Raw genomic sequence first — 13,078 nt, 5'->3', positions numbered from 1 at the left:
TTTCTCAAGATTTTCACAATTTTCGCAAATGAGAGTGTGACACTTGCAAGAAGAGTTTTTGAAATGGTTTTCCAGATTTTTGAAATCATTTTTAGATTTTTCAATCTCATCTTCAAGTGATTTCACTCTCTTTTCTAGCCAGCTGTTAAGATCTTTCAATTGGTTGTTTGAAAGAACCAATCGATTAGCTTCATCATGAGTTTCTTGAAAAGCTTCAAGTAATTCACTGTAATTTTGTTCATTCAAGGAAGCACATGAACTTACCTCACTTGAGCTGCTTGACTCATCATCATCTTCAGCAACTAAGCATAAGTTTGCCTTTTCTTGCTTACTTGATGATGAGCTTTTATTATTATAACCACTTCTTGATTTACCTTTCTTCTTATGCTTCTTGAAGTTTCTCTTCCTTCTGTTGGGACATTTAGTTTTAACATGACCCTTCCTTTTGGATTCTGAAGAGAGATTCAACAGAAGATTCTTCTTTTTCCATCCATGCACTCCTTGGATTCTTGTGATGCTCTTCAAGGGTATTCCACATTTCTTTAGCAGACCTACATTCTGAAACCTTGAGCAGTTTATTAGAATCAAGTGCAGATACAATGATGTTCATAGCTATACAATCAAGATGTTCAGTTTCAGAAGAATCATTTTCAGATATAGACATGAGATAGTTCTTTTTAATGACATTCCAGATTTTCTTATCTTATCTAAAGATTCAACAAAGAATTTCATTCTTATGCACCACAAATCATATTTCATACCACAAAACAAAGGTGGTTTGTTTAAACATGCACCTTCCCCAAAAGAAAACTTTTCAGCCATTTTAAAAACAGTTTTAGGATCAACTTGAATAACTTTCAAGAACCAAGCTCTTGATGGCAATTGTTAGAATGGATGGCTTTAAACTAGAGGGGGGGGGGGTGAATTGTTTAAAAAGGATTTTCGCAAACTTTTATAACAAGAATGAAATTATCTTAAGAAACAATTGATAAGAAATTCAGTTTGCCAAAACAGCAATAAAAAACAGCAGTACCAGAAAAACAATCAGTTGTTTCACAGAAACAATCGGTTGTTTATACCAGCAAACAACAAACAAAAATGAATTTAAAGAGTTAGGGATAGAGAGATTTCACACAGATGTTTATACTGGTTCACTCCAAACCCAGAGCTACATCCAGTCTTCTCAGAAACCCTGAGGAAATCCACTAAGCAATCACAACTTGATCACTTACACCACAACCAAGAAAGTGACCTTGAACACCTCAAGACACACACTCTTCTTGGCCAACACACCAACACTAAGATTGCTGATCTTGATCCCCTCAAGAACACACAGTCAATCTCAGTAAACACAGAAACGAAAACTTGTTTCATAGAGTACAAGGATTACACTTGTTACAGAAGATAATATGAAATCAATACAAGCAGAATCCTATTCCACAAACTTTGATCAATCACAAACTTTCAGCAATCTCAGCTCTTTGAAAAACTCAAAAACTCTTAGCAAAAAACTTGTCAAAGATTAATTCTCAAATCTGTTTTTCTGAATTTATTCAAAGATGCAGTTTGTTATCAAATCTTAACAAACTCTTAAATTGCATTAAAAGATTGGTCAAAGCATTTAATGACTGGAGCGTAAGCAGTTAAATCATTTAAAACTCAGTCAAAGATAAAACAGTTTTTCTATTATGGTCCCAAAACAAACAATCGGTTGTTTCCTCGAATCAATCGGTTGTTTTGGTTTTAACAGTTTAACCATTTGAAAAATAGTTTTCAAATCTTTTCTCAAAACATCTAAGTATAAACAATCGGTTGTTTTAACTTAGTTTGAAAACATTTTACTTTCACAAAGATTGAGAATGCCTATGCTTTAGATTCTGTCAAGGGGTGGATTACAACACTCAAACTACCCCAGAACTAGACTATAACAGCACAACAACAACAAGCACAGCCAAAGCTTCATCATCCTTCAAAGGGTTTGGATTCTTCAAAGCTTGAACACCACTTGGTTCAACAGCATCAACATTGAAGGAAGGAGACTTGAAAAAATCTGAAAATCACCAACACGTCAGCAATTGTACAACTAGTTTCAGGTACTATCTAGGTCCCTCTTTTTCCATACAATTACATATTATATATATATATAAGTGCATTACCCTCTCTAATCCTATCACTTTTAAAAATGTGGGTTGGAGGAAAAATAAGATTATACCTCTTGATCATTCAAAAAAAATGTTTATAACTTTTTTTAATAAGTTAAAAATAAAAAGGGATAATAAAGAAATTATCAAATACTAATAAAGTTGTATATTCCTGGGTAGACAAAGACGTGGTGGTTATAACTGCTTTCGCATATAGATATCATAAAATCAGTATTTTATTTTTCCTGGGATCCAAAGACTACAATAACAACAACAATTATTTTCCTTCCTCTTAACTAATTTTCATCTTAATTTCTTAAGCACAATAAAAAAAAAAGATGTGCAAGTTGAGTCCTATCAGGGTAATGTTGAATTAATTCCTCCAGCAAGACCAAATTACACTACAAAGTGAAATTTAGTTTCTAAAATGATAAAATTAGTCACTAACTTAATTAGAGACTAATTTAGAAATTAATAGTCTTAAGTGACTAAAATCATGGTCGCTAATTTTAGATACCAATTTACATTCTAATTTAGAAACCAATTTAGTTACCATTAAATAAAAACTAATTTAGTGACAAAAAATATAGAAACTAATTTAGTGACCAATTATATAGAAACCAAATTAACAACTATTTTTTTTAAACCAATTTAGTGACCAAAATATGTAGAAACTTATTTATTGACCAAATATATAAATAACAAAAAATGGATGGTCATTGGTCTCTAAATAATGTAATTTATTATAATATATATATATATATTTCTTTTATTATTATTATTTATTTATTTATTATTTATTTTATATTTAGTTTTTTTATTTCTATTTATTTTATTTTTTATCAAGTGTAAAAATCAATTCATTTAGGTGTGGTAAAGGAAACATTCTATTGATAAAGCTTACATATATATTGTCAAATCTCTTAGGATTAAGTAATTCACTGCAGTTCTGGATAAACATGAATAAAAAAACTCAATTACATTTCAATTTCAACTTTGATTTGCTACAGCCCCCAAACAACAGCCACGATACTCGCAATCTTTTCTGTATCAATTGACATTACATAGCATGGTAACTTTCAACCAAATAGTAAACAAAATAGGTAAACAAGCCTGCATGAGATAAATACCCAAAATCCACCTAAAAGCACAAAATTCACCGGGACGAAGAATACAGTGCATTTACATGAGATAAATACCACCTAAAAGCACATGAGAATATCCCCCATTAGAGAGTGACTAAAAAATTAGAGTGAACTTAGATACTAGTTAACAAGTCACGTATAAACACCAAAATTGGAATTAAATTGAATGCCTGAGTTTATGTAATATCTTAGCTAGAGGATGAAGGTCTATTGCATACCATCTCATCAATGATCATTGATCATTGATCACCCATCAACCAAGGGAAACAAAATCATAAAATGTGTTGGCTTTACATTAATTAAGTGCAAGGCACTAAAAAAGCTGGATAACATAAATAGGAATGAATTCTGTTTGATTGATAAAATTCAATTTGCATAGAAGATTTACCAAATTCCGTCCATGGGATAAGGCATCTGGAGCAATGAACCATGTCAAAGGAGTTTGATGGGAAAGGAAGTCTCTGTGTAGATATGACACCAAGAATAGCTGGTATTCCACTCTCTAGAGCAAATTGAACTTGAGCTTCATGGTTATCTCTTGGAGCAAGAGAAACTGTTGGAATCCCCTGATCCAACAAATCACCACCCCAGCTAGCAACCTACAATAAATCAGAGTTAAGTTATTAACTTTGAAATAAACCTCAAGAAAAAGAGGTTATGAGTAAACTCACCCCACAACCAGTATCAATGGCAGTTCTCACTGTCCCCATCTTTCATTTCTGGGATTAGTTCTTGCATCATATCAACATATTCACCAACACCATTGGGAAACATAATACCCCCACCTGGAAACAGAAATTTCTCCCCTTCCTTAATCAACCAAAGTTGGTTAGACTTCTGCTTGTTGATCCAGTCATAGGGCACATTCCTGACATTAATGTAACAGAAAGTTGAACAAGTGGATAACATTTATAGTTAACTCATTCAGTCTTTTGCTTTTTAACTCTTAAAGCATGTAACATTATACCTGTACCAACACTCATCTCTGCTCTTTGGCCATCTGATTAGAGGCTTGTATCCATCTGGTGGAGGAACCAAGCATTCCTTCCTCTCAAAAATTGGAGGGCAATGGCGTTCTAACAAAGTAAGACGGAACGTGCCATATTTTCTCCATCTCTGTAAAATTATGCATGCTCAATCAACAATGAAAATTAAGCATCAGCAAATGACTACCATTTACGAAGCCTGCATTGAGATAGTACATGGAATGTATTATCAAATGGCTGCAAAATATTGACATGACTAAAAAAATAGAACACAAATACAAATTGAGATAATACTATGGACTTTTTCTTAGAAAAAAACAAAATAACCCATCAAACTGCACTATTATGTATAGGCTTTCAAATATTTCCATGGAATAAAAGGAACAGACCCTCAAGGCCCACATAAGTACCACTAGACCATCACTAATTTGTATCAACATATAAATGGAGGAGTAAAGTTAAAAATAACATTTTACTTATTCAAGACAATACTGATTGAAATTCATAAATTCCACAAGGTTGAGAATGGGATCCAATAACAAATTGATGATGAAACCAACAAATTGATAGAGGGATCCATGAATTTTATCACCCTAACAATAGTGTGGAAAATAACAAGTTAAAGAACATGTGGCCGCCAATCATTCAAAATGGAAAAAACAATAATTACTCCCATTGCCATCAGCAAAATATAATCTTATATGATAAATCAGAGTAACAAACCCACATTCAACCCAATTATTCATCAATAAATCAGTTCGTGCAACCAGGAAAATATTTGCATAGCCCTCAGGTAAAATAATTAAATGCAAATCAAATAATCTACACCCTGGTTTCATTTACAGCCTTCTTGCACAAAAATAAATAAATGAACGAGTATATATGAATGTAAGAGAGAAATAGAGAGAGAGAATGGCAATGGTTCAGGTATAAAGAAACCAAATGGCAGATCACTAATAGTCCCTCCATCATTGGGCATCAACAAATAGCACGGTAGACAACTTACTGTAATCTTTAATTTATGTTAATGAGCAAAACATTGTTTCGCTATCTGCTTATAGTTCTAAAAAAACACAATTAAATATGTAAACCCTGATAAGAAATTTGACTTCACAAATCCCTCAGATCTTATATACAATCACTTAAAACATTTATTACTTACTGTAATCTTTCAAAGAAAAAAAATTATTAAAAGAATTAAGAGAGAAAAAGATGCAAATCAAGTTGTGAACAAAACCACAAAGCCGCTAAATAGTCTACTTGTACATTCTTGGCCATCATTGCAGATTTGGAGGTAATTAGTTTTCCACTATCATTCTCAATTCTCAAATCCATTTATTATAGTAAAAACATGATAATAATAATTCTAATCAATACGAAAAGAAATGAATTAGAATAAATGGGAGAATTATTTAATACTAAGATTAATGTTGAAGCACGCCAACTATAGACTTTATACAGTTCCTATTCCTCTATTCTGTTGTTTATCAGCTCTTTCACATTCGAATAGAATGTGGTGCAGTGTGTTCTGTGGGATTGAAAATTGAAAGTGAATGGATAGGAAGCCGTTGGGAATTGGGAATAGCAACGAAGGAGAATGAGTAACCTAATTTAACCTGAAGATGAAGAGCCTAGTGATTGGGGGTATCCAATTCCGAAGGGTTGAATTCGTGGTCAATGTCGCAAAGCTTTTGAATCTCCGCGATTCGACTGAAACAAAGACACAACAAGCGTGACAGAGAGAGAGAGAGAGAGAGAGAGAGAGTGGATAATTAGAATCAGAACACAGTAAAGGAATGAAACCTATGGACGTTGCCGTCGCAGGGTGCGTTGCCGTCACGGATGCGTTGCCGTCGTGCCATTACAAGGTGCGGGTTGCAGAGTGTGTGAAGGTGCGGGTTGCAGAGTGTGTGAAGGTGCGGGTTGCAGAGTGTGTGAAGGTGCGGGTGAGGGACGAGACAGATCAACTTTCAAATTCCAAACCATTTGCTCAGATTTTAAAAAAATTAAATAAATTTTTGAAAAATATGCATTTTTATTTAAAATAATTTATTAAATTTTTAATTTAAATAATATTTAAAATTTATTATTAATTTAATTTTATATTTAAATAATATTAAAATATTATTTTAAATGTAATTTTTAAATTGATATAATTATTTTAATATTATACTAAAATTAATAAATTTATTCATATCAATTTAAATTATTTTATAAATTAATAATTAATTTTATAAAATTTAATTACTCCAAAATTAGTATCTAAATTCAAATAATAATGACTAAAAATTAAAGCATCTAATTATGATTAGAAACTACAAATTAGTTTCTAATTCTATTATTTTTAGAGACAAAAAATTAGTTTCTAAAATAAATTAAAAGTAACTAAAAAAAGGTTTCCAATTACATCTTAACAAGAAACTAAAAAAATGGTCACTAAAAAAAACTTTTATTTTTATTTTTATTATTAGCAACCAAAAATATAGTATCTAATTATATTACAAGTTTTATTAATAATAGATACCATTTTAGTAACCAATAATTTTTAGTTTATAAAATGGTATCTGATCCGGTCGGTCATCGGTAGTCGATGACGTCAGCAGCAGATAACCACGTGGACCACTTGCAGGGTGACACGTGGATCAGGTGGCAGAGAAATCAGGGAGGAGATCACCCAGAACGGTGATCGGTGGTTAGTAACCGAGTGGCCACCGACATATCAGTTCCAAGATAAACACCTGGGGGGAGAACGCGAGAAGCAATAGAGCACCGATCAGTCATCGGGTGCATGGTCATCGGGGTTTCGTGTTACACAGTTAAACTGGGACTGAGATTCCCAGCGAGAGCGTTACGCATGGACCTCGCATGATCATATCTCAGAGAAAGAGGAGCTGCTCGCCGGTAGAATCGTGCACGAGAGTGGCCTGAGGGAGTTAGTAAACCGGTCAGTGATTGGTGACTCTCTTAACCAATTACGTGCATGACATCGTGAAGGGGAAATCGTTTATGCAGAGAGCAATGCTTGGTGAGTGTGCCTAGTCCAGCCACACCTGGCGTTCTCCTGGGAGTGTGCGATTCACCCAGATGGAAGAAACGCGCTAAGTTACTCCACAAGAGAATAACTTAGGCGCACAAAGAGATGCGCTAGAGCCCTTCAGGTAGTGGCACGTGTACGGTTAGATGTGAGTTGCATGCCTCCACGTGTCACCATCTGAGAGAGGCGCGACCAAGATAATGGTGCACTCCGCATCGTGAAAGGTACACACACCCACGTTTTTACTCATTTTGGGTTCGTTTTCGCACAATAGCGTAACAGAATTCTGACACACGCAGAGGATAGCGGAACAGAATTCTGTTAGGCACAGACACAGAGAGAGAGAAAAAAGAGAATCAGAGAGAGATTCAGTGACATTTTTGTTGGTGGTTCTGTGACCTAACTTGAGCGTCGGAGTGCAAACGGCCGCTAGAGGCGCCGTCTGTGTGTTTTGCAGGTTGCGTTTGAAGTTCCCGGAGAAGGTTCTAAGAGCATTCTTGCGGATAGCACAGTTGCATAGGCGGGGTAAGGAAGTGACAAAGCAATTCCTCCACGCTTGAGTTGTCGACAGGATCAGTATCTAAATTAGTTACTATAGAAACTATTTATTTTTGGTTTCTAAATCAATTACCATTCAATCATTTTCTTGTAGTGTTAAGACTTAATGGGACAAAATATATTAGCTTTTAAAGTGTAATTGTGTAGACTAGCCTAAATAGTACCTGAAATTGATTGTAAAATTGTTGAGGTGTCGGTCGTTCGGTTACTTCCTTGCTCTTCAATACTCTAATTCTCCTTCCTTAATTTGTTGGCGCTCAGTTAAGGTTGACATGCAAAAGGTACTCCGACGATCAAGTAAGTCTTCAGTATTCAGAGCATATATTAAGAATTGATAAACAAATGTACCTTACTCATTTGAATGTGGGTAACATTCAATATTGCTTAACACAATTGTTTTGGTATTCCAGAAAAAAAATAAAATATATAGAGAAAAAAACATTAGATTGATTTTTACAAACAATCAATTGATTAAACCAGAACAAAATTTTATGTAGAAAAATAAAATGCAGTGATAAATAAAGCATAAAAAACTCCAAGATTTTATACTGGTTCACTCACAATAGAGCTACATCCAGTCCCACCTCACACCAAGATAAAATTCACTAAATCAACACAATTCTTTTACAAGAACCAAACCACTCATTGCAACACCCTGTCACAGTTATGACTCCCACCAAGAAACCCTGTCTTGGACCAAAAAAACACAAAATTACAAAACAATAATAAAGGGAATTGTTCCCACCGGTTGACCTGGGTCGTCTTTATGCGTGGCTTGTCTTCGCGAGCTAGGGGTCCTTCATTCTGCTCCATCTATGAGTACCTGAAAAGAAGTGAACAAAGGGGCGCCCTCGCGGCCGTTTGCACTCCGACGATCAAGTCAGCTAGCGAGAAACATCAAAGGTGACGCACCTCCGTATCGAACATCGTGACTGGATGCTCTGAAGGTGGTCGAAAATACTGAGTAACTAATGTTGTGTTGCCCTAATTGTCTGTGCGTACAGTGGGTGCGTCGTGAAACAACTAGGGTTTTTCTTCTCTGTGTAAACTGTGAGAATTAGGTCAAAACTCCGATCCCCTTTCAAACGTCCCAAGGCCCCATTTTATACACCTCTCGCATTTAAAGCGCGTTAAAGCGCATTGAAAGCAAATATCCCTTGAAAAGTTCGAAACTTAACTAAATTAACGCGTACCTTAGCGAACTTTTAGGAAAGCCTTGATGTTTCAGTGCTTATTGCCACGTGTTCTTCTGACTTGATCGCTGCTCTACACAGAGGGCCTCACAGCGCCGTAACCCAACTTAGGGTTATTCCATTGTGTGAGTCCTCTTTCCTCAAAGTGCATATGGCACTGGGGGTGACTTTCTGAGGGCCAACTCATGCCCCCAGCCTCTAGTCATTCGCCCTGGGAGTGTATCTACCCTTATCTCGTACCATGCACGTGGTTCTCCTCAGGGCGTGGCCCTTTCATGGGTCGTATCGGCCACAGGGTCTCCGAGCGGTGGCATGGGTACTTCACAAGTCAGGTTACTCCCTACTGGTACTAGAACTATGGCTTGAAGCCACCTTTCTCTTCTTTTTGTTACTGTGCTAGGCTGCGCCTTAACCTGGCGATGCTTCAACCTGGCGATGCCTTCCTCTTGTCGACGCCTCACCAAGGCGACGCCTCATCAAGGCTACACCTTCTCTCGGCGACGCCTTCTCTTGGCGACGCCTTGCTTTGGCGATGCCCCCAAGCGATCAGTCTGTTGACTTCCTTCCTTGGACTCCTCGGGTGGTCCCACTATATGTTGACTTTGACTTAATCGTTGACTTTGACTTTGGTCAACGCCCGGGGACGGGACGATACACAAGCCCCCCAGTCTTGAGCTGACACTTGTTTCAGCAAAAAGATTAAGGCCTCGCCCTACCATCCACGTGGCATTCCTGCTGATGTGACATTCCTTTGATCAGTTGACGTGACACTCTCTGAGTGTCTGACGCGACATTCTCTACGCCAGAGATGTGACGCTTTAAGTTGCGCTTTAATCTTTCGACGCGTGGCGCGATCCAATGGCTGAGGATGATTGTCGTTGGCGTTTCCAAGTTAACGTTATAACCTTTCGAAATCGCGCGCTCAAGGCACTGTTCCATCACTTTTTGTATTCTCTGCACTATTCATCGTCCCTGCGATTTCTACGACTCTTGCGTTCTTCTGCCCTCCGAAAGTTCTTGCCTTTCTATACTCCCAACACAAAGGTACGGTTTTTCTACTCTGATCGCCCTTACACTTTACGGTATTGATCTCATAACTGCCTGGGACTGTTTAGATTTCTTGTATTTCTGTATTCCCTTCCTCATTTCTCTGTTTCTCCCCTTCTGAACTTCTCGCGTGGGTAGGGGTTTTCTTAGGGTTTCTTCCCCCTTTTCCTCCTGACCTTATTTGCTGAACCTTTTCTCTTCTCCATTCTTCAGTTTCTTCATCAATGGCACGTACCAAAACAACGGCCAACCCTCCACCCCCCAAAGTCAACCATAGGGCCCTTTACCCATGGGCTCCAGACGAACTGCTCGACGAGTACTCGAGCTTGGTCTCCACAAATGCTTGGAGGGATCATGTACGGGAGTCAAGCGCCCAGGACCATCGTGCCTTCGCGAAAAGGCGCCTACGATTCCCCAAGTATGGAAAGGCCATGGGCTGTATATGGATCTCAGTTCTTCTGGCGGCGCCTTGTGCCAATCAGCGTGCATCTGACACTGCTTGCAACGCTGGGCGTATCGCACGCAGTCTTCTCTTACCGTTAGCCAGAAAAACCCTGCACGTATTACCTTGGATGCCAAGGATCTTCCTCCCACGTGGCTCCCACAAATACCTTCGTGGAGTTCAACCATTATCCTGGTGCACTCGTCGCCACTTACGCACGTCAAGATAGGGTGCGTAAACCCGTGTCTAAATAATATCCCATCCACTAAGGTGTATCTTGCGGCGTTGCTCTTGATCTTCTTGTCTTCTTCTGGTTCCGCTAGGAGGATTCCATCCGCTATGTATCGCCTGTAAGGGGTCATCCATGTGTCTCCTTCCTCCAAGGCGCATACCTGTACGCCCTTCACTTCTTCCGGCGAGGTCGCGTAAGCACTGATGCAAGGTGCCCTCGCCGTGTCTTGACTCAGAGAGCGATGGCTCCTTGGCATTCCTCTTGCTGTACTAATGTGAAGGACATCCACCCTGTTGTCGGCCACAAATTTTCACGGCGTTTTGAGGGTCTCGTGGATGACAGTCCTCTGTCTTCCCCCTTGCCTGAGCTGGCCAGCTTGGCAAGCAGGTCAACTCTGGCATTTTGCTCCCTAGGGACATGCACCAGCTCAAACGCGGCGAAGGCTCCCTTCAGCACCTTGACATACGTCAAATATGTGGCCATCTGTGGATCCTTTTCCTGATATTCCCCCGTTACTTGCCCTGTGACCAATTGTGAGTCGCTTTTTGCCAAGAGGCTTTGAGTGCCCATTTCTTTGGCCAAAAGCATCCCAGCAATCAACGCCTCGTACTCCGCTTGGTTATTGCTTGCTTTAAAGGCGAAGCGTAAAGCTTGCTCGATCAACACTCCGTTAGGCCCCTCCAAGATTATTCCAGCGCCACTCCCCTGCTGGTTGGAGGACCCATCCACTGAGAGCATCCACTTTGACCCCAATTCTACCTCTTGAGGATCTCCTCGTGGTGATAGTTCTGCCACGAAATCAGCATAGACTTACCCCTTGATGGATCCTCTGGGTTCGTACTGGATATCAAACTCCGACAGCTCCACCGCCCAACGAACCATCCTTCCTGCTACATCTGGCTTCTGAAGTACTTTCTGGATGGGTAGGTTCGTCATCACCACCACTGTGAAACTGTTGAAATAGTGGTGGAGCCTTCGGGCTGAGAACACAACTGCTAGTGTTCCTAGGGAGCATTCTTGTCTTGGCGATGCCCCCAGCGATCAGTCTGTTGACTTCCTTCCTTGGACTCCTCGGGTGGTCCCACTATATGTTGACTTTGACTTAATCGTTGACTTTGACTTTGGTCAACGCCCGGGGACGGGACGGTACAGGAATGAAAACACATTGATTGTGAATCAAGAAAGGCAACATGATCTCCCAATTCACAACAACAATTGAAGAATCTTTGACCTTTATCTAGATGATGGAGATTTTGCTCCAAGAACTCTCAAAGATCAATCAAAGACTCACTTTTTCAAAAAACTACTCACACTTAGTATACCGACCCGTCCTCAGGCGTTGACCAAAGTCAAACATACGATGGGACCCACCAAGAGGGTTCCAAGGAGGAATGTTAACGTTGACCGCCTTGGGCGTCGCCAGGTATGGGCGTCGCCAGGTATGGGCGTCGCCAGCTTTGGGCGTCAGCAGGCTTAGGCGTCGCCCACCATAAAGGCGTGACCCGTTATCCTGAGAGCGTGCGTTGGGCCAGATGGTGCCACCCCTTGATACACACGGGTAGGGAAGACCGTGGAGGGGGCGACACAGTGAGAGGCCACGGTACGGGCGTGGAGGCCTCAGGCCTCGGTACCTCAAAACAGTAATAAAGAGAAGACAAATGTGGCTTTAAGGCCATATTCCTAATACCAGCAGGGAGTGACCTGACTCGTGAAGTGCCCATGCATGAGGTGTAGGACGTGGCGATCCACGCCACCTTTGGAGAATCGCTGGGACAGATACGACCTTGAAGAGGGCCACGTCCCAGGGGTACTCTACGTGCATGGTGCGAGAGGAAGGCTGAGATACTCCCACGACGAGTGACTAAGGGCTGGGGCGCATGAGTTGGCGGCCAAGTAGTCACCCCCTGCGCCGGATGCACTTCGAAGAGGGAAGACTTACGCGCTGGGATTTCCCTAAGTTGGGTTACAGCTTCATAAGGCCTTCCATGTGGAGTCGCGCTTAAGTCATGAATGACACGTTGCAGTAGTACTGAAACCCAAGGTATATAAGCTTTTTTGAAAGCTTAGAAAGGTACGTTCTGACATTCTTACACACACTTGAATCATTTGTGAGCTTACACACTGTACGCACGAGTGATTCGAGCACCAGAGAGAAGTTTGTTAGAATACAGTTACACACTTAGGTTCCCACGGATTGTAAAAGTATAAACTGTGTAAGTAACCTTTTTCTGAAAACAAAAATACCCTTTTATAGAGTAACAAAGATGGTTTAAACAAAAAGGGTATAATTAGTAAATCAA

The 13,078-nt window shown here is 39.5% G+C and overlaps 1 pseudogene; it reads right to left on the bottom strand.

The window, feature by feature from the left end:
• Window positions 1–3,145: 3,145 nt before the first annotated feature.
• LOC137835981 (putative methyltransferase PMT21) lies at window positions 3,146–11,348 on the bottom strand (annotated as a pseudogene).
• Window positions 11,349–13,078: the final 1,730 nt, after the last annotated feature.

This window comes from Phaseolus vulgaris, chromosome 11 (genome assembly GCF_051622355.1).
Source record: "Phaseolus vulgaris cultivar YP4 chromosome 11, ASM5162235v1, whole genome shotgun sequence".
Classification (NCBI taxonomy): domain Eukaryota; kingdom Viridiplantae; phylum Streptophyta; class Magnoliopsida; order Fabales; family Fabaceae; genus Phaseolus; species Phaseolus vulgaris.
Note: the sequence above shows the minus strand (reverse complement) of the source record. Positions and strands in the feature narration are given on the sequence as shown.